A 27110-nucleotide genomic window follows, 5' to 3' on the forward strand; every position below is an offset into this window, starting at 1 on the left:
TACTATCCTAAAATTGACGGTCATATGACCGTCATCCAGGGAAAATTTCAAACTATTGTGACGATCATTTGACCATCAAATTTAACCCCATCTTTTGCTGATCCAACCCCCCTCTAGATTGATTTTTGATTTGATTGTCTAACTTTGGGAGGTCATGTCATAGTCATTCAAACTCCAAATTAGGTGTGATTCTTTTTTATTTTGGGTAGAATTTCTTTAACTTTTTAGTGGTGCAATTTTTTTTGGTTTTGGTGCATGTATTTGTCAAAAGTTACATCTTTTGGCAACTATACCTATCCAATCCTACATTTTAAAACTTCAAATGCTCCATACGGGCTCATCTGGACTCAAAAATAGGTTCTTTTTTTCTTGAAAGTACATTATTTTTTATCTACTTTCCAAATCTGCAATCAAATTATAAGGTTGTGTGGACAAAAGTATCACTTTCAAAACTAAGACCTTTCTTTGCTTTGTATTGCTTCAAAATTGTTGTACATTGTAAAGTTCCAGATTTGTACTCCATCAAGAGGTTGTAATCAATAAAATCAAAAGTCCACTAAGGCCAAGATTTTCAAGTGGCCATTGTAAATGCACTGCATATAAGTGCCAAAAGCATTTTTTTGGGGGTGGTTTCTTGGTATTGTGTTCCTCTTTTCCTACTATTTTCTTTCATTTTCTACATCATGGAATATTTTAAGTTTCCAAAATTAACTTCACATAACTATGCTACATGGTCCATTAAAATGTGGTGTCATTTAATGCATTAAGGAGTTTCTCAATATGTAGATGGTACCCTTCCTAAACCAACAAGTGATCAAGTATCTACAACTGAAATTTCAACTTGGAAAATAATGGATAGAAAATCCCTAGGTGATATATATTTTGGGGTTGAAGACAAGATCATATATCAGATCTAGAAGTCTCGTACATCCAAGGAAGCTTGGGATACCCTCCAAAACCTATATGGTAAAGTGTCTGAGGAAGATGTTTTCAAAATTGAAGATGAGCTTGTCTCCTTAGATCCTAAGGTATTTGATTCCATATAGGATTTTATCATAAAGGTGAATGATTTAAGAATGAAGTTGGATGATTTTGGGAGTCCTATCAAAGATGATAGTCCTATTAAAGATGATAGGTTAATCTATCTCATTCATAATAAGCTACCATCTAAGTAATCCACATTTGTTTCTTCTTATAACACCTGAAAGACTACATTAGGGTATGCCTATCAGAAAGTTTCTTTTGATCACTATGCTATACTATTTGATGAAGAAGAAAAGAAGTTGAAATCAATGGGAATTCTCTAGTCATCTAAGTCTAAGGCATTGGTGGCCAATAATGAGGGTTCTCAAAATTTAGCTGGACAATCTTCAAATAAAGGAAAGGGCAAGAATAAGAAGTGGAAGAATAAAAAATCAGAGAATGTAGAAAAGACAACACCATCATCAAATCAACAAGGCAAGTCTTCCTTGAATTCAAACAAGAAGGGAGACAATAATAAAAAGAAGAAAAAGTGTGCTTATTGCAAGAAATTGGGTCATGAAGAACATGAGTGTTATCACAAAAAGATTGATGAGTTAATGAACATCATAAAGAAACACAATGTTCCACTGCCTAATGCTTATAAGGAGAAAGGGTCTTCTTCAGATTCAAAGGGAAAAGGGAAAGCACTTATGGAAAGTTCAAGTTCTTCAATGGAATGGATTCTTGACTCAAGTGCCTCATATCATATGGGTTCTTCAAAAGGAGATTATTCTTCATTGAAGCAATCTAAGGTGCCGCACATCTTTGTGGGAGATGATACAGAAATGAAATTTGAAGGGAAAGGAAATGTGGAGGTGGAAAATGGAGAGTTCAAAGATGTTATCTATGTTCCAAACCTAAGTTCAAATCTCCTCTCAATTTACCAAATCACTCACCTTGGAGATGGCCATAAAGTTGAGTTCCTTCCTAACTCAGTAAAGGTATGCAGTCTAAAAGATGATTCAATGGTTGTAGTGGGGAAAGTTAATCATGACACAAGGTTGTATTCTTTCTCCCACTTTGTGCCCAAGTCTCCTTCACAAGCCTTGTTGAGTCAATCCAATTCACACACAAAATTATGGCATGAGTGTTATAGACATCTTGCCTTCCACTACCTTCAATAACTTTTCTCACACAATATGGTCAAAGGTCTGTCAACAATCAACTTTTCCCAAGGTGACTATTCAATAGGTTTAATGGATATGCATCCAAAGGAGAAGTTAAATAAAGGGAATTCTTCAAGAGCACTATTTGTTCTTCAATTGGTGCACATGGTACTAGCGGGTACTTTTGCAGTGACATCAGTCACCCAGGGTCACTACATACTTACTTTCATTGATGACTTTTCATGCTATACTTGGATCTACTTTCTTCATCACAAGAATGAAGTGTTGGATAAGTTTCTATCCTTCAAGACTCATGTTGAACATAAATCGATGAAAGCCATCAAAGTTCTTAGGATGGACAATGAAAGCAAATATGTCAACAAAAGACTTAAAGACTTTTGCAAGCTTGAGGGAATTGATCTTCAGAATCCACCAGCATTCAGTCTACACAAGACAGATGCTACAGCACTGAGGATTCAAACTCTTAAGTCCATGGCAAGTTGCATGATACAAGACAAGTCTCTTGATCCTACACTTGAAGTTGAAGCTATTAATAGTGCCACTCACATACTTAATAGGTCTCGTCATAATGCCTTAGATGGTAAGACTCCTTTTGAGGGATGGTGCAACAAAAAACCAGTTGTGAGTCACTTCAGAGTCTTCGGTTATCTAGCATGGGCAAACATATCTTCTAGGGGATGCAAGGCACTATCACCTAGGCCTTGTACTTTCATCAAATATGAAGATAGTGTGAAGGCATATAGACTTATGGATCCTGAGACACATGAGATCTTTGTGGAGAAGGATGTACACTTTGAGGAAAGTTCACCAAGCTTATCCTCTAATCCTCTCCGCACATCATACATTGTGGAAATTGATAGTGACACCAGCAATAGTGCTTCAACAGATTTAGATAGGTGGGGTTCTATCGACAATTACAGTGAGAGGTCAAGACATTAACACATTCCACATGCATATATTGCCACAGTGATAGGTTTGGCACAATAGGGTACACCTAGTCTTCTAGCTTCAACAACAGACAATGACTACATAGCAGATATTTCAAAAAAATTTGTGGAGTCATACATAGTGGATTTGGTAGAAATCATTGATGATATACATCTTCTCTTTGATGGAGAAGATCCTTCTTTAGATGTTGCGAGGGCTCACTCTGACCCTCATGTCCATTCTCTACATGATTGATCTTCACAGGTTGATGTGATTGTGGATACTTATGCACAATAGTTGTAGGAGGTCCCTTTATCATTTGAGGAGATAGTACATTCTTTGGGACAGGTTCTACATTCATCCTTGACTAGGATAGTTGAACAGGTTTCAAAGGCATCAGTGATCATTGGGATTCTTTCCACACACATCAGAAGCATCTCATTTGTACCTATGGTATTGTTTCTTCCAAAGGGGAGCAACACTATTCAGCAATCCTTGATTAGCTTCTACATCGAATCAGCTATCACTGATTGGCACTCTTCATTTGGGTGGGAGACTACCTTGTCTCTCTTCTTCTTCTTTCTTGTGGGGGGAACCTTTTCCTCTTTTGGGATCATGTTCTTCTCACATTTCTCTATTGTATATACTTGATATATGTCGTAATGGGGGGGTCTTGATTACTCCATCCATCCATGCATCTAGTTTTTTCATTTCTCTTTTTGGGGGAGGGTTTTTCCCATGAGGTTTTCCCTCTTTCTCCTCTTTGTGAGAGATTTCATATCATTATGTACATGGGTACCTAACATGTCCTAGTAGTCGGGACTCATCATGCATTTGATTCTAGCTTTCGTGAGCTTAAGTGCATTCCCCCAAGTTGCACTTAAGGTGGGGTGTTGGTGTAGATAAGTATTTACTATTTACACTTTACTTAAGTTTACTTAGGTGAATACATTATTTTATTATTCTACATTATTTTATTATTTATTTAGGTGAGGCACTTAGGAGTTTGCGTACTCTCATGAGTTGTCATGTTGACAACACTGGAGTAAGCAACTCTAATTCAGCACATGGTGTCTACAACACTAGAGTTTGCATCATTAACTAAGTTTTCATATAGACAACACAGTTATACGCACTCCTAATTTAGCACATGGTGTCTACAACATTATTTTGTGTGCTACACCTTTCTAGGCTTATCCTCTCATCATCACACTTACTCTTGTGCTTAATGGAGGATAACCCATATCTGGTGGACATGTGCCTGGTTGTATGACTTGTCATGTTGCTAACTTCTATGCATTCTAGAAGCTTTCCAGAGGCCTTTATATACAAGAACTCTTAGTGTACTTTTAATCAATATTGAATGAATATATCATCATTCTGATCATACTCTTTTTGGTCTACTATTGTGCTTGTGTTTGAGTTCCTTGGTCTTGGGTGAATTTTTTCCTAAGGAAAATTCTAACAGAATCCTTTATTCAGTGTCTTATCTTGCCTAAAGATCATTTTCCCATCGTTGATAGGAGAAAGATACTTTTATCCTATATCACACTTGGTCTTTTGTTCACATTTAGGTTGTTGGCCACTTTTATCATATAAGGTTTAGTTTCTCTCTCACATCTTCTCTTTCCACAAGCTTACACCTATTGATTTGGTCACAATTATATGGTGCAAACACGGTCTGGCGAACTCGCATTTAATCCTATGTCCCATTTATTGGAATCATTAAGACAACAAGAGATGGAGAATCATTTTCCTCCTCAATCAACCTCATTGGGGAACACATTTCCCCTTGCTACAAACTTTGGTATGCCTAGCTCAACACACACACAAGAACCAAAGAATCCTTTTCAAAACACTACTATAGGTGGTAACGCACACGATGAGGAAGAAGTATACCAAGATGAAGACCCCATTGAAAATAATGACATTCCTAATGATGTTCAAACATTTCTTGCAAACCCATACAACTTGGAAATGTTGGAAAAATCTATTATGGTAAACAAGAGTGAGATCTTCCTAAACATTGTCAAGGATGGTGTTAATGTCCCTACAAGTTTTGATGAGAGCACTTAGTTTAGAAAAATTACCAAAGATGGTGCTCTCGTATTGCCAAATCCCACCATAGCACAAACATCTGGCAAGGGAAAAGAACCTATAGTGGGAACTAGTTCTATACCTACATCAATTTCAGCACAACCCACATTCCAATTTAAGTGTAGAACACATTCAACAAATCTTTAGTGATATGCCCAACAAAACTACACATGCTAGTATTTTGCAATCAACCTTTTCAAATCTAGTTGTAGGATGCTTAAACATTGGGCAAGTACCTATCCAACAAACAGTAGTCCTGACACAACCAATGTATTCCTCCTATTCACAAATGCCAACAAGTATGATGAGAACATTTGTGCCAATCCCAACAACTACATATCAATACATTGGCCAAAGTGGTGCACTGCCACCCCCACCACCTCATAATCCACTACCACCCTATAATCCATTTGGAAACTCGGACAACTTTGGAGGTGGATTCAACGTCAATTCCCAACCATCATAGATACAAAAAAACCAAGATCTAGCCCAGTAGTTACATGAACTCTAGAGTTTGGTCCACAATATGAACAACAAAGGGATGAAGGATTTCTCTTTTGAGGAAATTTGCCCCTTTCCATTTGACAAATCTATCAACATGATGCTATTTCCACCAAACTTTGAGATTCCCAAATTTGACAAATACACTGGAGAAACACGTCTTGTCACACATCTCAAAGAGTTGTTTTATTTCAAGAAGTTGCCTATAGTGAGAATTACCTTAAGAGGCTCTTCACAAGAAGCCTTGGAGGCCCTGCACTTGAATGGCTAATGAACCTACCCAGAGGTTCCATCACCTCCTTCAATGACTTGATAGGAAAATTTGTAGCTAATAATTATACAATATTTAACATCATGCCTCCTTGAGTGATTTGTGCAACATGAAATAACAAACTAGTGAAACATTTTCTCATTTTCTACAACGGTGGTGGCACCTTGCCAATCGCATCAAAACCATAACACAACCCTATATAACATAAATAACAAATAAATTGGAGACTTTCTAAAGATGATTGTTAAATTAATTGTTACCGTTGTGTGATCTTTTTTAATAAAAAATAATTTTAAAGAAAAATTTAATTAATATTTTTAAATAAAAAATTTAAAAGATTTCAAACTTTTTTGAAAAAAAATAAATAGATGAAAGAGAATTGCTTAAAGATTGTTTTGTTAAAAAAGGTTAGTTTAGGTGAGCTTTAAAATAGTAAAAGATATATATATATATATATATATATATATATATATATATATATATATATATATATATATATATAAAGAAATAAATTGATTAAATAAAACTTTGATAAAAAAGGGGGAAAAAAAATATGACAACTAGGAAAGCTAATATGCAACAACAAAGATTTAAAAATAATTATTTTTTCTCATGTCTACATAGAGACGTTCAAAACATTTTATTAAGTGTGACGATAGAAACATTAAAGAAGAAAAATACTAGGAGTTACATGCTTTTGTGCATTCGACAATTAGATGAAATCATTTTTTACAAAATTAAAATTTAAAAAATTATAAATTATTTTTTAAATATAATTTTAAAGATTAATTTAATTTAATTAATGTAAAATTATATATTTTAAATACAATAAAAGACATTAATATTTTATATTCAATGTATATTGTATATATAAATAAAGTAATCTACAATAAAATTTTAAATAATCTATTATAAAACAAGTGCCATGTAGTGGCTAGTATTTGTCCAATAATTAGAAATATAATTAAAACTACAAATATTCAACCCATTAATATATAATTTATAAATCTAGCTCTTTTACAGTGAGAAAATAATTTAAATGATATATTAAAAATTATAATATACAATAAATATATTCTTGTAGAAAAATAATATTGTATAAAATATATGAAAATAATTGCTAGCAAATTTTAAAATATAGATAAATTATAAAATATAGTATTTTAGATTTTAAATTTAAAAAAGACGACAATTTATTCTTTTTTAACCATTAATCTTATAGTGCAATTTATTATTTTTTAACTATGAATTATGTTTAGAAGTGTGCTAAAAAAAGGAATGGTTACATTTATATATTTGTAATTTTTACGATTAATCTTATAGTCCAATTTATTCTTTTTTAACTATTAATTATATTTTAAAGTGTGCTAAAAAATAGAATGGTTATGTTTACATATTTGTAATTTTTTAACCATTAATATTATAGTCCAATTTATTCCTTGGGCTATAATTCCTTTTTAACTATTAATTATGTTTTACAATGTGCTAAAAAATGAAATGGTTATGCTTACATGTTTCTAATAATGTATCTGAGAAAATGCCTAAGAAATTAGGAGTGGCATTATGACTACATGAAATCTATGTATAAGACCCCAAACTAATTAGCCAATAGGAGAGTAGAAAATAATATTGAACAATTAATAACTTAAGCATGTTTAGACTTATTTTCTATAGAAAATATCTTTAAGAAAAAAATTACTTAATATAATTGGTTGAAATAAGATTTATTAATAACTAATTAATTAGAGCTTATTACAATAGCATACACCTAAGGCAAATACTAAAAATAACATAGAATATTTTACCTAATTTTAAAAAGAAAATCATATCCACTAAATTATGTAATTTAATAATTTTTAAATATAACTAAAATTAGATCAATTACATTAAGATTTCTATAATTATAATTCAACTATTATTTAGAGTTAATTTTAAAAAATATAATTGTATACTTAATAGTAACTTATACACTTTCTAATTTTTAAATATGATTCTATTAATACCTATAATGGTAAAAAAATCATTGACACCAAGCTCATATAAACACATAAACCACAAAATGTGTGTTAATTACAAAATTATTAGAATACATGAAAAAAAAAAAATTTATGCATTCAAATATGTAGGATACAAAAGAATTGTTAGAAAATACGCTATTAAATATTACTATACGAAACATTACAAAACTTAGAAACTATAAAATATTAAACATTATAAAATTTAGAAACTATTAAATATTCTTTTTTTAAAAAGGGTTAAACTAACTATTAATTTTTTAACAACATTCATTCAATCTTGAACCAGCCACCTTCTAATTCTAGCTTGCTAACTGAATTCATAGATTTTTATGAGAATCAATTCATTGGTTTTAGAAAATGGGAATGAAACAACTTTTCACAAGTACGAAGGACAACTCAATGCATGTGTTGCCCCCACAACAACTTTGCACTTGAGGAGGACTTTTCTTCCTTAGATAGGCTTTCAATTAAGTGTGTATTCATTGGCAATGTTAATCCTCAATTTTTTTTGCATCATCACAATAAGCATAATTTTCCTAAAATTTTCAAATGCATGTAGTGTAGGGAACTAAGCATGACACAAACAAAACCTCTCAAAAGTCAAGTTAGTTTAATTTAATTTCCATTGAAATAGATCTCAAAGCATTTTCGTAACTCAAGTTTCTACAAAGAGTCAAATTATTTTAAATTTATTTGAAATGCATTTGTTGTAAGTGGCTAACCATACCTCAAATTATGAGTTGAGTTGTGCTCTCTGAATGCTTCCAAATCTTCTCATACTTTGCCTTGGATTCATCTATTAATCTAAAACTCCATTAAATTGAGTCACTTCTGCCATTGGTACTAGTTTTTCCATTACCACAAATTTTTCTATTTCTATCTTTGAAGAAAAAAACATGCTAAAAGAGAATGTATAGAAAACTCAAAAGAAAAAAAAGTTAAAAGGGAATGTACAACAAATTCAATGGAGAGGGAAAAATTAGAAACTTGCATAAGAATAGAAATGAGTTTAAATGAATTAAAAATAAATGATAAGAAGTTTAAATAACTAGAAGTTGCACTTTGTACGTGCAACAAATAGCCGATAGGAGTTGAAGCCTTATCAAATATAAACCAAGTAATCTTAACAAAGGGGATGGATGAAAATATATACCATCGGGAAAAAAGTCTAAGATTAAAGTTAGAAGATATCCTTGCTAAGGAAGAAATATATAGGTGACAAAAATCTAGAGAATCCTAGCTGAGGGAAGGAGACAAGAATACGAAGTTTTTTCACAATAGCACTAAGATCAAAAGATCAATCAATACTATAACCAAGATTAACTCATGGAAAGGGAAAGTGCTAGTGTCAAATAAGGATATCACCCAGGAAGCCCTAGAATATTTTTAAGCTATCCTAAATGAGGAATCTTCAAGCTTAGATCAATCGAAGTTTCTAAAAATACCCCTAAGATTATATCTAAGCATGATAACAAGATTCTTCTTTAAAAATTCTCTAAAGAAGAGGTAACTAAAGTATTGTTTAAAATGAACCCAGACAAATCCCTAGGGTTGGATGACTTCCCAACTTTTTTCTTCCAAACATGTCAACACTTCATGGGAGATGAAATTACAGATGCCCTTGAACGTATGCAAAACTCTGGAAGTCTCCTAAAAGAATCTAAACATACTTTTCTAGTTCTTATTCCTAAACTTAGTCCATGCACTAGGTTTCAGGACTACAGACCTATAGCTCTCTACAATACTATTTATAAAATCTTTACTAAAACTTTAGCATCTCATTTACAACAATTCCTTCCCCAGTTGCTCAAAGAAGAACAATCAAGATTTGTCTTGGGGAGATCTATTTATGATGGAATGGTAATAGCTCCAGAAACCATTCACACTTTAAAACTAAGTGGGCAACCAATAATGTTGATTAAATTGGATATCAACAAAGCCTGTGATAAGGTCAGTTGGATATTTCTGTGGAGATGCCTGAAGGCATTTGGCTTTGCCAATTCCTGGATCAACTTAATTTATGAATGCATCTCTACACCAAAAGTCTCAGTGTTAGTTAATGAAATTATAGAAGGCTTCTTCTCTCCCTCTAGAGGGATTAGACAAGGAGACCTTGTCTCTCCCTTTCTCTTTATACTACTTTTAGAAGCTCTAGGAAGATACCTCAAACTCCTCAAATCAAAATCCTCCCTCAAGGGACTGAAGATCTCAAACAATAATCATTTTGAAACTCACCAAAAATTTGTTGATAACACTTATTATATGGAGAAGCAACCGTTAAAGAAGCAAAAAATTTGAATGTTTCTCTCAAAGATTATATGAAAGTATCAAGCCAAGAAATTAACAAAGGGAAATTAGAGATTTTCCTTTTTAACACAACTCTATAAATTCAAAAGATAATTAGTTCAACCCTTGATATTAAAATAGGCTCCTTACCAAGTAAGTATTTAGGATTCCAACTCAATGATCAATCTAAAACTACAAAACTATGGGATCCCCTCATTGACATGATTAAAAACAAAATCCACTCATGGAAAGGGAAATGGCTTTTAACAGTAGGTAGAACCATGATGTTGAAATCTATTCTAACTAGTATGCCCATATACCAACTATCCTTAAAAGATATTCCCACTAGCTCTGAGAAATCTCTGAATAAAATCCTAAAAGATTTCTTTTGGAGAAGATCTCACCCTAAAAAGAAGTTCAATTTAATGGCTTCCAGGATAAAATCTACCAACCTAAGGAAGATGGAGGTATGAGAATTCACAATATCAGACTACAAGCTCTTGCACTAGGGGAAAAGTTAATTTGGAGGATGATACGACAACTTGAGTTAGCCTGGGTAAGGTCCCTCTCCAACAAATATCTCAATGCCTTGGATCCTCTCAGCATTATCAGAACCAAATCCACCCTTCAAAGCTCAAGGGTTTGGAACTTCATGCCTAAATGTAGATTTATTATCTTCAACAATGTCACTTGGCAAGTAGCCAATGGTAAGGAAGTTAGATTTTGGATAGACTCGTGGGAAGGATTAACCCCCTCTTAGCAAAAAACTTTAGTTGGCCCTTACTATGTCTATCTTAACCAAAGAAGTTGGAACCTTCTTCACCCAAAGGTTGGAAATGGAAGAACCTTAAAACTTTAAGATTCCCTAAGAAGACTTGTCTATCATTGAAAATATCTTATCCACCAAATCCTTTTCCCTCTCCTCAGTTAAAGATAAACTCATCTAGAATGGGTCTAAAATAGGGGAGTATAATACAAAGACAGTTATAACTACCTATCCCAAAAGTATACACAAACTCTAAAATCCCTACCAAATAACCTCTGTTAAAACCAATTATGCCTACCTAAATTTGGAATCTTCACATGGCTAGCAATAAAGAATAAAATCCTAACTACTGAAAAAATTTTAAAAAATTGGCTATATGGGCCCATCAAGATGCACTTTATGTAGGAATCCCCTAACAACATCTTTCTACATTATAAGTTCTCTTATGGAATATGGACATGGGTCTATAAGAAGATGAACTTATCAATGGTTCCTAATGAAACTATCTTGCAACACCTAGTAGCCTGGCCAAGATTCCACTATGATAATATCTTTAAAGGCCTATGGACTATCTCCCCATCCATCATCATCTGGGAAATATGGAAGGAAAGAAATAGGATAATCTTCAAAGGAAAAGATATGTTATGTGAACAAATTACTCAAAAAAAAGAAACTTCAATTATTGAGACTCTACATAATAAATCTCTCAGGGAAAATTACAATTGGGCTCCACCTAAAGAAGGGTGGGTTAAACTCAATTTTGATGGAGCATACAGGGGGAAGCTAGGTATAGCAAGAATAGATGGCTGTATTCATGATGAATTTGGCAAAATTTTAGTTGATTTCTCCTGGCATACAAAGAATACTACAAATAATATTGCAAAATTTAAAGCCCTCATAGAGGGACTTTGACTATGCAATTGCTTTAATTTCCATAAGTTTGTAATAGAAGGGGACTCGTCCATTGTCATTAATGCTTTATGTAACCAATTTACCTCTAACTAGAAATTATCTAGCCTCCTTAATCAGGCTCTTGATCGAATTAGCATACTAGAATCAACAACTTTCAATCATATATTTTGGGAAGGTAACACTTTGGCAGACTCACTAGCAAACCAAGGTGTTGATGCTACCAATAAAATCTAAAGTTTCTTATAAATAGAAACCATACCTCACCTTGGTTAGAATCCATCATTCCTCTATCGTAATTTCCTTTGAGCTCCCTTTATTTGAATTGATGGCCTCTTCCCAACATCTGACAACTGATCAAATATTTTCTCTAATCGATGAGATCACGGAAGTAACTTGATCTAACATGTGATCAGGAGCCTTTATTGCATTAGGGTTGCCTAAGTTATTTAACCTTCAACCCATACTTGGTGTCCTTCATCACTTAGCTACTACTGATAAATTTAGAAAATGGATACCCCCATTAAGATACACTGCAACTCTAGGCTCATGGCCTTCGATGAACTCGTTAAGGTGGAAATAATTAGGTTAATGTTGAAAAGAGTTAATAAGGTAGTAATAAGGGTAGTAATGAGGGTTCTAGGAGATCAATATATCCACTACCCTAATCGATGGAGGTCTAATTATGATATTGTTGCAATGTTTGCAGCAATAGCCCATCACATCTATAGTGACAATGATCTTATCATAGATATCTTTGAGAAATTGTTTTCTTCTGAATTGTAGATTGGCCTTGATGAGGCAATGTGGAATATTAGAGAGAGTTCACCATTCCCCTAGCAGATAACTATGGGATGCTTTACATTAGAAGCAAGGAGGTTCCTACTTACCCCATCATTTTCATAGAAGGTGAGGAGGGTTTTTGGGCCACCTACCCCATCTTTGAAAGGAAGCTACACTTCATGGCTTCTAACCATGGTGTCATGGACCCTATCAACCCCATCTGGTATGAGGAATACTTCAATGATGATGATGTCCTTGAGGATGAGGCCTTGGAAGAAGTAGTTGAAGAAATTAGGGAGGAGTTCAAGGAAGACTCTGAATAGCTATAAATAGGACAACTTTCTTCCTTATGTAGTTGTTTAAATAGGCAATATAATCATATGCCTCTTAGTAGAGCTCCAAACTGCTTTCAATTTAACTCGTAGCCTAGATATTTAGTAGAAAGACATATCTGATGACTCTTTTTAAATATTTTTATTATACTAAAAGACTAAACATACTTTAAATATCAGCTTTTGAAACTAATAGTAAGAGCAAGATGATTGTTTTCTATTTAGATTATTTGTCTGTGATGTCTCCTAACCCATAGGACAAGACCACAATAGGATGGAAAAGAGCACATGAGGTAAAATGATGAGTTTCTTTTTAATACTAAGCTAAATATAGGTAAGAATTGACATCATTGATAACAAATTGGGGAGGATAAATAGTTCCAGATTGAAGTGATACTCTTCTCAAAAATACATGAGGACAACCTTAGCAAATTAGCAAATCTCTCTTGATAATAAATCTGTAATAAAATATTGTGTTATGGTTTGCAAGAATGCAAATGCCTTGAAAGAAAACTGTAATTAGAATAAGAAAGATGGAATACCATCATTAAATTTGTAAAAGAATGTATGCCTTCTTAAAAGACCCTTAAAAAGGGCATCTGTAATGTATACAGCACTTCAGTCTTAGGCTACATGGGGGGTTTTCTTAGCCCTATTATTTTTCCCCCGGTGCCTGTAATTGAACAAGGTAAAACTTATGTAAATTTTCTAATAATATAATATATGGACGTTTTCCTTTTATTGATCAAAAAAACAAAAACAAAAATAGTGCAATTTATTATTTTTTAACTACGAATTATGTTTTGAAGTGTGCTAAAAAATGGAATGGTTATATTTATATATTTGTAATTTTTTTACCATTAAACTTAGTCCAATTTATTCTTTTTAACTATTAATTATGTTTTAAAGTGTGCTAAAAAATAGAATGGTTTTGTTTACATATTTGTAATTTTTTAACCATTAATATTATAATCCAATTTATTCTTTTTTAACTATTAATTATATTTTATAGTGTGCTAAAAAATGAAATGGTTATGTATACATATTTATAATAATGTATCGAAAAGAATTACCTAAGAAATTGTGAATGGCATTATGACTCTGTGAAGTCCACCCCAAACTAATTAGCCAATTGGAGAGTAAAAAATAATATTGAATAATTAATAACTTAAAAATTTAGCATGTTTAGATTGATTTTCTATAGAAAATATCTTTAAGAAAAAACTTACTTGATATAATTGGTTGAAATAAGTTTTATTAAAAACTAATTAATTAGAGCTTATTACAATAGCATACGCCTACGACAAATACTAAAAAGAACATAGAATATTTTACCCAATTTTTTAAAAAAATCATATGTGCTAAATTATGTAATTTAATCATTTTTAAATATAACTAAAATTACATCAATTACATTAAGATTTCTATAATGATAATTCAACTATTGCTAAGAGTTAATTTTAAAAATCAAATTGAATACTTAATAGTAACTTATACACTCTATAATGGTAAAAATTGCAATGGCACCAAGCTCATATAAACACATAAACCACAAAATGTGTGTCAATTATAAAATTATTAGAATACATGAAAAACTTTAATTTTCATTCAAATATGTAGGATACAAAAGAATTATTAGAAAATACACTATTAAATATTACTATCTAAAACATTATAAAACTTAGAAACTATTAAATATTCTTTTTTAAAAGAGGGTTAAAATAACTATTAAATTTTTTACAACATTCAATCTTGAACCAGTCACCTTCCAATTCTAACTTGCTAACTAAATTCGTATATTTTTATAAGATTCAATTCATTGTTTTTAGAAAATGGGAATGAAATAACTTTTTATGAGTATGAAGGACAACTCAATGCATGTGTTGCCTCCACTGCAACTATGCACTTGAGGAGGACTTTTCTTCCTTGGATAAACTTTCAATTAAGTGTGTATTGATTAGTAATGTTAATCCTTAATTTTGTCAACATCATCACGATAAGCATAATTTTTGTGAAACATTTAAATCCATGCAGTGTAGGGAACTAAGCATGACATAGACAAAACCTATCAAAAATCAAGTCAATTTAATTTAATTTCTATTGAAATAGATCTCAAAGCATTTTGGTAACTCAAGTTTCTACAAAGAATCAAATTATTTTAAATTTATTTGAAATGCATTTGTTCTAGGTGGCTAAGCATACCTCAAATTATGAGTTGAGTTGTGCTCTCTGAATGCCTCGAGATCTTCTCACACTTTGCCTTGGATTTTCTCCAAGACTCCATTAAATTGAGTCACTTCTACCATTGGCACTAGTTTTTCCATTAACACATATTTTTCTATTTCTATCTTTGAAGGAAAAAACATGCTAAAGGGAAGGTATAGCAAACTCATAAAAAAAATCAAGTTAAAGGGACTGTACAACAAATTCAATGGAGAGGGAAAAATTAGACACTCACATAAGAATAGAATAAGTTTAAATGAAATAAAAATAAATGATAAGAAGTTTAAATAACTAGTAGTTGTGCATTGTACGTGCAACAAATAGTTGATAGGAGTGATTTGTTTAATTGAATGTAAGCGAAAGAATTGATTTTAGATAGAAAAGGTGTTCAATTGACATGTTAGTAAAAGTAAATAAAGATAAGAAAGATCAAAGTAGACAAAGATGCTCCTTCAAAAAGTAACGACCTAAATTATTCTCTATAATACAGTGAACCTTGTTTGAATTTCTTCTCCATATAATGAGTGGGTATGTATGAACAAAGATTATAAAAAAAGAGATTAAATATGAAAAAGAATATGAAAAAATATTAATAGATATGATTATATAAATAGAAGGTAATGTAGAATATGATAACTATGCAAAATATGAATGCATCGTCATTATTCCAATAGTCCCTTAATTTAGGTGAAAGTTCTTTTAATACAATATTAAATTTAATTTTTGTTGTAGAAGTATACATATGTCCAAGTGAAACATAAATTTTATATATAAATAATCATTTAAAAATAATTTTAGCAAAAGAAGAAGATTGTGAGTGGATATTTTTTACATAAAAAAATATAAAATAAAAATTAGAAACTTGCCTTAAATGAGAATGATAAAAGGATTTAAGTTTCATTATTGAAGAAGAATAAAGTTTAGTTTTTAGAAATTAGCAAAAATAAGCTTTAAATGCATTATGAAAAAATTGAAAAACACAACTTTAATTATCAAATGACTATTGTCTATTTAAAAGAAATTATTTTATTAAATTTATTTTTTATTACATATATTTTTAAATATAATAATTTCATACTAATTTTAATAAGATTGAGAAAAAAAATTTAAATTAAATGTATCAATTAACTTTCTCACAAATCTAACAACAATAACAAATTTGATGACTTCAAATTAAATCAGCTTAAAAAAATTGATATGTTTGTTTACTCACTAATTTAAGTAGATTTAAAGTTGTGCTTTATTTTTCTCTTTTTGCATTTGAATTAAATGATTTATAAATATTAGAATATAATCAAATTTATAAATGCATAAAATTTTGATTTGATCTAAAATAAAATTTAAGAAAGTATTGAATTATATCTAAACATTATTATAATAAAATACTTTCAACAAGATATTTTATTTTTTAAATACTTATTAAACTTTATTAGTATGATTTGGATGCTATTGAAGGTACTATGAATACTTTTGAAACTTTAAAACCAATATTTTCATCTCAATCTATATCTAATAAAATCCTTTAAAAAGGTAAAATGATGGGTGTAACTATCAACTCAAATTTAATGAATACAATATATGAGTTCTTCAAATAAGAAAAAACTAACATTCCATTTGAAATAATTTCTAAAATTATTTAAACTCTGCATTCTTGTTATCAACCCTTTTTTTGGAATAAGATTGATTGCTCTTGTCAAACAAGTGGTCATTTTTTGGATCCACTGCTTGTCGATGGAACTCTTTCTGCACTATTTAAGCCCAATCCAAAACATTTGTACTGCTCATATGTTTGTGTTGTACAAACAAATAAAAATAAATTAAATATTGATGTCATATTAAAAAATGAAGAATGAAAAACTGAAAATGAGTTTCTTCATTCTTTTGATTTACAATGAGTTTATTTTTGAGTTTGAAGAAACTTACTTTTGTCTACAATATGAAAGAAGATGATATTTTATGTATAAGTAAAAACAAATATAACTATGGAATAAGCTCCCCATGCTCTGCCCATAAATATTAATCCACCTCCCCAAAACTTGCAATTTAAGAAAACATATCTTGTTTCTTCTATTACAAAGAGCATTTTCTACACTTTAATGGCTCTAGTTAACAAAGAAAGAAAAACTTTACGGAAATGGCATTAGTTTAACTCAAAAAATTGCATCAAAATCAATGATCATAAAAAAATTCCAAATTTTACTCACCATTTTAATATTAACCATCTAAATATTTTATAGCAAAAGTGGCAAAATTAGAAATTTAAATTTTAGAAAGTTTATAATTAATGATTGTTTTTTAACATCATCAAAAAGGAAAGGATTTTTGTGTTTGATCGGAAAATCATTAAACCAAAAAATCTTACAAAATTTCTAGCATAAAAATAAAATCTAGGAACAAAGCTCCCACAATAAGCCTATCGGCTTAATTAGAAAATGTTTAAAATGTTCAAAAAAAAATTTTAACAATAGAGGCTGACAATTTTCTGATGACAAATTGAAAATTTGGTAGCAAAGCTCCCACATATAAGCCTATCGGCTTAATTATTAGTGTAGTGGAGAAAGGGAATAAACACAAAACATTGTTTAATATTAAAATAAAGGATCAGAACACATGAAAGAAATATTGAAATGAATAAACTAAAACTAATAAGGGCTCGTTTGGTTGTTGGAATAGGAATAGGAAATTAGGAATATGTTTGATATTCTTCGTTTGGTGCACTAAATTGGAATAGGAAATAGGCATGCATATTCCCATTCCAAAAAATAGTTCTTATTAGATTATGCAATTCCTATTCTCAATGATACTTTCTCAAATTATATAATTTTTTGGAGTTCGTTGTTAGGCTAAGACCTATATCATTTTGGCGCTCATTTTACAAGGCATGGTTTTCTTTGTAAACAACACATCATTTTCAGTGAGCTCTGGACATTGGACAAGGGTTTATGTTCTTGAGTGCATGAGAGGAGGCAAAACTATTAGTCTTTGATCTATCTAACTCACACAACACCAAGTGTGTGCCCTTTATGTTGGCCTAGGATACATTTTTTTCATTTGCTTGGACTCCAACCATATTGTAGGTTGCAGAGATGCGCTATTACGATATAATGGTGCTTCAGACATATGTTTTCCTTGTGATAATCTATAGAAATGGTGCCCTCATGTCAGGGTTTTTGAAATGGCATCCCCTGCACTTGGGAAAAACACCTGCATAGATATGATGGAATTCTCCACTTGTATTCTATTCACAAAATGTAAACAAATGGTGCCCATTATTCACAATGAAAAGCAATACCCCTATTGCTAAAATGGCACAACCTAGCAACTTGGAACACAGGTCATATAGTCAAGAAAAGGCCACTCATAATCACTTTATATTTAAGTCCATTCAAAATAATAAATTTGCTTACTACACAAACCCCTCGTCACTTTGGCACATCTGTAGTCTCCATACACATCGACATTTACATTATTTGTTAGTTCCTTATTAGGAAAACAAGATTGGGATTCCCATTTGAACCAAACAAGATTGGGATTGGGTTAACATATTTTCAATCAAATTTGAGGTGAAGCAAACAAGATTGGGATTACCATTTTCCATTCTCATTATCCATTTCCATTCCTATTCCTATTCCTATTTGGTATTTTAATTTTCACTTCCTATGCCTGCAACCAAACAGGCCCTAAAAGATTAAATTGAAATGATGAGAGGTGTTATAAAAGTTTCCATAAAACTTAGGTGAATAAAGAAAATGTTACCAAAAAAATTTTAAAAATAGGCCAAACATACATCTGCTCCAAACAAAAATTCTTGATGGATTGATACTTGAGTTGAGACAAAAATGGCAAGACTAGAAATGATAAGTTGAAACGCAAAATATAGTTGGAAAAAAAGATAGAAAATAAAATTATATTAGCTGATAGGCTTTTCCATTGAGGTTTCTTGTAGTCAAAAATTGTCTCACACCTTAATACTACTGCCAGAAGATGGTTTTAGACTATCGTTTCAAACTATTGTTAAGTAATTCTCTGATCTCACTTTACCATAGTTTTCTAATCTCACTTTACCATCATGCGTCGCTAATCATGCATCCCAATTAACTTTCTGTTAGTATTCAATATGGTCACAATTTTAAAGCTTTCAGTTTTAGATGTTGAACCTCTTTGAACCACTTCGAACTGAAGTTCGAAGTAGTTCAAAGTAGTTCAAAATGGTTTGGTGGTTCAGATAACCCATCCCGCAGGTTCAATACAAGCGAAGTTCAAACTCTGAGTTTCGAAATGCAGATTCGTTCATTCAAAAAAGTTCAAAGCCCAGTACCAGTCCATGATTCAAGGTCATTATAGAAGTTCAGAGGGCATAATTTGGGGAGGCACCCTAGTCAAAGGATAGAATACCATCATGGTAAACCTTCAAGGTTCCTTAATTTAGAAGTTCGAAGTGGTTCAGTATTTCAGCATGCAGATTCAGAGATAGTTTTTGGGCCAAATGTCTTCAAATTTGGTGATTCGGTGGAGGTGTATGGAGAGTCTAGGTTCAAACTTCGCTGGAAGCTTTGTCAAATTTATCAAATTCATCTTGGGAACTCCAATTCAAATTTTAGTATTCAAAGATGCAAACATATGACTCAGGATTTCAGTCATAAATGGATCAGAATAAGTATGAGGCAAGGTGGCAAAACATGCTCAATGAGGCAATGTGATTATATCCGAGGCAGCTCGGATCTCATTGAAAACTTTTATTGAAAGCCATGGTTTAACATGGAACAAATCAACATTCATCCCTTCTAGTTCGTGGAAGGAGAATCCACAAAAGAAGAAGAAACTCGGGTTTCCAAATCAATGAAAATGGCACACAGGCTATTCCTCATAGGTAGTTGGTGACATTTGAAGATATAGCATCCTGATCTAAGATTTTCATGGTCAAGAAATGAATTGCATGGAAAAGAGACTTGGAATCATGTTAGGAAAGAAATCATCTTATGATGAAGCAGACAAAATGGGAAGTGACTGAAAATGAAAAGAAGTCGAATATATAACAATTTCTGCAGTGATAAAATTGGTCTTAGTATAGGGGGTATAAATACCAATTGGACCATTGGATCTGGCTAAATTTTAGATATTTCTTGGAAAACGTAGTTCTCTAAATCTTCACCCAATATTTTTTTTAGATCGTATATGGATCAAAAGTTAAAAGTTATTGAGTGCACCACTGTCGGATCAGCAATAACAGTCATAAATTGCAGATGACAGAAAATAGTCATATTGCGGGGGTCATATCTCACAATCTAATTGTTGGATTGACCTAAATCTTGGATATTTGTTGTAAATTCTAGTTTTACAAGTCCTCTCCAAATATTTTTCTAATATTCACTATGTATCAATAGTTATGGGTTTCTATTCACACCTCTATCGGCTCAGGAATTAACAGTTATGGAATGCAGACAATCAAACTGGGTCTCAGTGCAGGGGGCATAACTTCCAATCGAACCATTTGATTTAGCTCAATTTTAGATATTTTTCTAAGAAGAAAGTTATGCATGATCTAACCAAAGAGTTTCTAAAACTTATTCTTGGTTAATGAATTATGACCAATTGAGTGGGACACTATCAAAACTGTCAATGACAGTTACAAAATCTTGACAGAACATCATCACCAGCAAATGCCACCTGTCAGCATAAGTATACCATAGGGGCCACAAATTTTCATAAAATATGAGGATACAAAGGTAAGAAAATCATTAATTGACACTGGTCAATTACTTATGTGTACTTGGCCAAATATGATGCAACCATAAACAAATACTGAAACTTTTGTTAATAATCTTTGGAGATTATAGGGAGATATTGCAAAACTTAAGGGTCATCAAAATAATCTTGAAAAAGATTACTATTGATGAAAATAAACTTTATCAAGGAAAGTCAAGGAGGAAGGAAAATTGAAAAGTTTCCATGGGAATGATTTGAAATAATGTATTTTCAAGAATCAGTTATGAACTGAAAAGTTTGGGGAAAAGAGCATGTTAAAGGAGCCAGCAAAGAGCAAATAGAGGGTTCTAGTTTTTTGAATTTTGGCTGGGAGACTTTGGGCTACAACAGAACAGAGGCTGTGAATACAGTGATAGAGGGGTGGCACAGATCTTTCTCTTTGGAACTGAAGACTTTGTGCTTCAGCAAAGGGGAAAACTTTTCTAGATTTTTCAAGCATTAGCTCATTTTCTTGTGCAGGTCGTGGGAAGCAGAGCTAGGGTTTTCTTTCTTTTCTTTCTGAACTGTGTGTCAAGAGAGTTGTATTTTGTTTAAAATGCAAAGAAAACCTCATGATTTTATTAATGGTGATTGTAATAGTGATGCATTTCATGCTTTCAAAGGAGGGAGACTTGAGAGTTAATTGTTTGTCAAAATTTTGAGTTTGAGCAATCAACTTTCCACTAATTGTGATCTTTGTGTCACTTTAGTTTTCTTTGAAATATGTTGTTATATCTCCATATCTTCATTTTTGCACTTTCTCAAGAAGATGGATAATGTGTTTCTTGACTCTGTCTTTTGTAGCAGGTCAGGGTGAATGGACTTTGTGTCATTTACTGTTTAATTTCTTGTAGTTGTGTAGTTTTTCCCACATCTACACTATATTTATAGGTAGATGTTTGTTATCCTTTTATGCTTTCTGGTAAAAGCATTCACATTTGATTCATTGAATATTTCACACGGGGAGCTGTACCCGATAAAAATTTAGATGAAGGTTATCAATCCATGATAACCTATCCAACTGTTGGTGTTAGTTTGTCCTCTCACTTGTGCATTCAGGGTTAGATTTGTGCATGTTTTCTCGAAGGACAATCTGTTCACTAACACTATCCAAAGCACTCAACCAAACACCATCCCACTCAATCATCTAGAGTACTCAACCAAATACAATATTCATTGTTGCAATTTATATTAGTCTATAAAGAAGCCACTATGTTCATCGTATGTAATGAGAAACAAGGTCTAGTTCTATGAGGGACTCAATCTCAGCATCTCGTACACCTTCTTCACAATTTTTTTCCCCTTCACCACATCATGAGAAGGGTGATCATCATTTGCAGTCCACCATTTTGTGTCCATGAATCTCTGCTCGACCACTCATAATTGGGGAGATTACCCTGTTTTGCACGGAGCTTAAATTCCAAATCATAAGTGTGGAATTTAGTCACATATTTGATATACTTGAGTTTTTTGTGGAAGAGAGTGGTGAGAATGTTCTGGTAGTAGATCCCAAAAGAAAGCCCCAATTTATTAGTGGAGTCGAAGCTGGTTTTCTGAGGGTACCCTACTACCAACTTCTTAGCTACACTGCTAGTAGCACCATGAGAAGTGGTAGAATAGACATAGACCTTGTTAGGATGCGTTGAAGAAGGAACAGAAGCAAACCATCTATCAAACACTACAAATTCACTGACAAGTGTATTGTAAACAAGGACAATAGCAAGACATATGTAAGTTATTCATGGTTATGTGAGACATGTTGAGTCCCATGGAATTAGCCTGCATAATGAATTCATTCATGGATGGGGGATTTTCACAATGAATTCCTTGGATCCGGATCTACATACTTTTCCTCCATCGTGAAAATGGTTTTGTCTAATTTGGGGTCCCCTAGAGAAACAATGTTCCATTCCTGCCCAGTTACACTATTAATTTTAGGGTTGGATTGCTTCATCTAGCACAACATGTGGTTGAATGGTTGATTCTCCATGACCATAATTACTATGGTCTAGTTTGGACCACTGATTTTTCTCTTGGCTAAGCCTCTACTTGTGAGAAAAAGAAACAAGGCTGCCATTGCCTCCACCAATGGTTGACTTGAGTTTTTCTTCTTCTTCATCTTTGGATGAATGGACAGTCACAATATGGCAAGTGGCAATGTGGGTTTTAAGTGGAGTCTATGTGTTGTGATAGATAATGTGTGTGTATGTGTGAAATGTTGTTGAAGTGGTAGTGCAAGGAGAAGGACGAGCAATATAAATCTGGTTGCAGTTGGCCACTGGTTGCATCCACCACATATGCTTTTTATGCAGGAGGCACTTCATAAATGAAATGAACGAGCTAAATTTTTCAATCAATGGTCTACATTTGCTAGAAGAGTTGTAAGATGATTGAAACATTTTGAAGCATTAGATTGTTTAAAATGTCTACATCCTTATATAGCTATTAGTGCATGCACAAGCAAATCAAAAAACATTTCCCATCAACATGTGTACCTAATTATTAAATAACAAACTCTACAAATAAAATAAAAAATTAGTGTTCTACAAATTCTACACCATTCCAAGACATTATATATATTGGCAAAAGTTCACCTTATAGACATCTAATTGATGTTAAGTTTACTTATAATACAATAATATTCTGTTGCAAATCATAATTAAATTCATTCACAAAAATTCTATAAGAGAAAAAAAAAACTTATTACAGCCACAGTCATGTTCAATCAAATGATAATATTCAAAATTTCCATAATGCCTCCCACCCCCTTTAAAAAAAAGTACCTAACACAAATCACAATGATATCCGATCAAATAATGAACATGACAAGAAAGAACCCACATCTAAAATTCTACTCTGAAAAAACATTAAGCAAATTATTGATTATGGAGCCATAGAGTGAAGAGTGAATCACTAAGGGAACACTTAAAAAGAATGAAGAATATGAGCTTCAGGTATAAGGAAAAAGGATTCGGATATGTAATCTTCTAAGTAGTATAATGTATAACCACCTACTATATTAGGTATAAAAGAAACCATTTCCCAACACATTTCATTGTAACAAGTCCATGCATACCCTTAAACATCAAACACTAAGGGAAAAATTAAGCTTGTGAAAAAAAAAAACAACTTTGACTATTTAACAGTTTTGGTCTAGGAATTAAGCTTAATTTGTGATGTTTAAGTTGTTCCCATGCTGATCCATGTCATTACTTTTCCCTATCTAAAAGAATAAGCCCTCTTAAAATATACATAAAAATCATTTTAAATAGCATATTATTTAATAGTTCACATTGAAATGAAATCTACCTATCTTTTTTAATAGATTTTGCAATTGGAAAATGTTGAAAAAATAATATTTTTGATCTCATCTTTATAAAGAGCTAAAGACTAATGATAGTGAATACAATAAGTTATTTTGCAACATTGATAAAAAGAAAAGAAAAAAATGTATTCAACAAATTAAAAATATTAAACCACTAGACTCATTCAAAATTAGATAATATGCATCACAATATTTAAATAGATTTGTTAGAGAGATATTCTTCATTATACAAAAGTCCATAATTTTTGACAATTTATTTTTATCCAAATAACTGTTATATACTAATCTTCTAATTAAACATTTGGACTTAATGTTATTATCAATTGAAACAAGCAAAAACAAAAATTCATAGACACACATTTTTGTTAACATAAATAAAATTAGTTTGTTTTGCGAATTATTTTTATTTGTTTATGATTTTTTTTAAGGTATTTTTATAACTATTATTAATTATATAATAAATAATTTTTATTTTTGATAAATTATAATATAATAAATGATAGACTTTACAAAATAAATATCAATTAATAAATTATAAATTATTATTTATTTGATTTTTTGTCAATATTATTTTTATAATTTTTTTATTTAATAGGTAATTTTTTTATTTTTACTAGTTGTATAATAAATTAATATATGAAATATTGACTTGTCAAGGAGAGATTGAAAATATCAAGCATCAATCAGTATTTGTTTTGATAGCATTAGTCGCACATGAAATGGCTTGAGGTAACAACTGGCAAAAGAAGAAGATGACCCAACTATAGTAGTGTGTCACTGACCTTGATTGGACATGCAATAATCTCAACTGTCCCAAGTTTGTTTGGATGACAATGGCTCATGAGTTGTCCCACGATGAGACTATGTTTTTTACACTTTGGCATATATAAAGGTCCTCTCTTTTGTAATATCATAAAGCTCCTTATCTTTGTAAATAGCCTAATGAGAAGTTTAGAGAAAGTGTTTTAGAACTCATGGAAGTTCCAAAAAGAAAGCTGAGAAAGCCTACCAAAAAGGCTCAATTAGAAGAAGAGATCGCCCTAAAGATGCCAGTGAGGGTGGTGATTTTGAATCAAACAAAATGCAAGTGGTGAGATCAAGGTCATCTGATCTCTCGCATGGATTTGAAGCAGTATGTAAAAGATGTGACCAAGAAGGACTTAGTTGAATCCACTCAATGTCAACCCAGTAAACTCGATAATCCTATAGAATCCTTTGTCCAAGTCAATCCACCACAACCTACGAAAGGTGCATCTCAATATAGACCGAGATCATCATGCCAAGCTAAAAGTTCTAAGTTGGGAGCATCTATCAGTATCTACAAGGGGATCACCTTTATTTTTTGAGAGTCAGAGGATACAATGACCAATATAAGAGTGTAGTGTTCCAAGTTAGTCATTTAGGCCCTATCAAAGGTCTCAACTTGACTATGTATTCCAGAAGGACTAGTACATAGTGGTTTCTCAACGAGTTGGCCTACAATTTCTATTGGTGGCAAAAAGAGAGCGAGTTGATGCTACCATGAGTGAGAGCTCCTTTATGCATGTTCTAATAGAGTGAGCTTGTGTTGATAGTGCTCAGACAGAGACCAATCATCTTTGGGTCATAGTTGACATAAAGCATGCTTTAGTAGAGAGTGTGGAGACTAGAAATATTCTACTACAAGCTCAAGTAGAGATTTTTAGAGATTCCATGGTAGAGAGAAACTTGTTGTCAGAAAGGACACAAGAGAAACTAGAGGAGATTAACAAAAATGTCAATAATTTGAGGTAGCAGTTGGATGCAATGACTAAGACAAAAATTGTTGGGAACTTATGGAAAATAATTTCTAAAGAGAGCGTAATATTGTCCAAAAAGTAAAAATTCTCCCAAGTATTATCTCATTCATTATATGACATAAAAGATCAAAGTCAAGCAGTCAAGACGTGATGTACTATATCGGGCTTTACCATCAGGTAGCCCCTTAATATATCAACGACAAGTGATATACTCTGAAAATTAACATACTAAACATATGACTAGGCTAATGAGATGAGGTAGACTAAGAGTTATAAGGAATAGGAATTTGGGACAAGGTATAATGATGCCAGGAGTGTCATCATTAGAAGTTGCACTAGATGATGTGCCCCTTGTTCAAAATGCAGAACATCGGCCTCTTGTAGCAAAGCCTGATGAATCTTAAATTTTTGTTCATTTTGTCATTGAGTGTAATTGTTTCTCTTGATGAATAAAAAAACATTTGATATTATTGATATATATTTGAATGTATATATACATATATGTATGTATGTATATGTATATATATATATATATATGTATGTATGTATGTATATATATATATGTATGTATATATACATACATGTAAGTATATGCACATATATATACATGTATGTTTATGTATATGTACAATACATACATATATACAAATATGTATGTGTATATGTATATATATTATATATATGCATTCATGTATATATATTATATATATGCATTCATGTATATATATTATATATGCATACATGTATATGTACAATACATATATGTATATATATAGATATATATACATATAGATATATGTAATGTATATATATACACATATATATACATATATAGATATAGATATATATAATACACACACACACACACACATACAGAGAGAGAGAGAGAGAGAGAGAGAGAGAGAGAGAGAGAGAGAGAGAGAGAGAGAGAGAGAGAGAGAGAGCTATCAAGTTTTTAAGAAGTGTTTATAATTATGTGGATATATTTAAATAAAGAAA

General features: G+C 31.7%; 1 pseudogene; it reads right to left on the reverse strand.

The window, feature by feature from the left end:
* Positions 1-22199: 22199 nt before the first annotated feature.
* Positions 22200-23127, reverse strand: LOC149575416 (non-specific phospholipase C2 pseudogene; annotated as a pseudogene).
* Between the last annotated feature and the right edge of the window lie 3983 nt (positions 23128-27110).

This window comes from Cupressus sempervirens, chromosome 2, assembly GCF_028749045.1.
Source record: "Cupressus sempervirens isolate cs-2001-9-10 chromosome 2, ASM2874904v1, whole genome shotgun sequence".
In the NCBI taxonomy this organism is placed as follows: Eukaryota; Viridiplantae; Streptophyta; class Pinopsida; order Cupressales; family Cupressaceae; genus Cupressus; species Cupressus sempervirens.